This window comes from Echinops telfairi, unplaced genomic scaffold (genome assembly GCF_000313985.2).
Source record: "Echinops telfairi isolate 266 unplaced genomic scaffold, ASM31398v2 ScPeMD7_11;HRSCAF=52, whole genome shotgun sequence".
Classification (NCBI taxonomy): Eukaryota; Metazoa; Chordata; class Mammalia; order Afrosoricida; family Tenrecidae; genus Echinops; species Echinops telfairi.
The window spans coordinates 17053368-17054433 of NW_022103908.1; positions in this window are offsets into that span (position 1 = coordinate 17053368).

Here is a 1066-nt window from a genome sequence, read left to right on the forward strand (position 1 = left end):
TTCTTTTTTATAAGCACTCACTGTCACATAAGACTTACAGCTAGACTTCCAAATATATATTGGGAATTTTATCCCATATAGACCCATATTAAAATAGCGTCATGCCCAGGCAGACAGTCTTTACTAGTTAAAATGGTTAGAATTTAAATGTTCAGGAGATATTTTGGGGCTAAGGAGAACAAGATTTTAATATCATTCCCTATAACTAAGCACACTTCTTTGATGCAACATTTAAACTTAAACTTGATAAATTATAGTTTCTTCAAAATTAGTTAAAATGAAGACCCACACCATATAACTTGTAAACAAACTTTTGTACTGTTACATTAAAATCATCTGGACCCTCTTTCACTTATAATGGATTTTTAGTAACATTATTTGAAGACATTGTGTAATTTTCTTTTGGAAGAAGATGTTGGTTCACCAAGTAATGCATTGTTTTTACTGTTGATGTAGGACATTACATAATATCAAAACATTCCCATTTGTTACTGTCATCACCTGTCTCATCTGAAGCGGAGCTTGTGGTAGGAAGGTGTTCTCCATAATTCTGATTTCTGCATAATAACTTGCATTATATCATGGCAATATCATTTGTTTATTTGAAGTGACAGGCACAATTTATTTTAGAAAATGTCTGCCAAATGCTTACTTTTAAATAATCATTGCTTGTCTGTTAGTCATTCTTTCAATGTGAAAAAGTGGGTAGGCCTCTTTTGCCCCTCAGAGAACCACAAGTGCTTCTCTGAAATTAAACAATCATATCTGTGTCCGCAGCAAAGGACAGAAGATTCGCTCAACCACTCTGTCGCATTGTAGTTATTGTTGTTAGGTGCCATCAAGTGGGTTATGACTGATGGCGGTCCTATGCACAACAGAGGAGCACTGCCCTGTGCTGTGCCCTCTTCATAATCATTCCTATGTTTGAATCCATTGTTTCCGCTCTTGTGTCAATTCATACTGTGGTGGGTGTTCCTCGTTCACACTGTTCCTCTACCAAGCATGAAGTCTTTATCAGGGACTGGTCTCTCCTGACAACATGTCCAAAGTACATAAGATAAAGTCT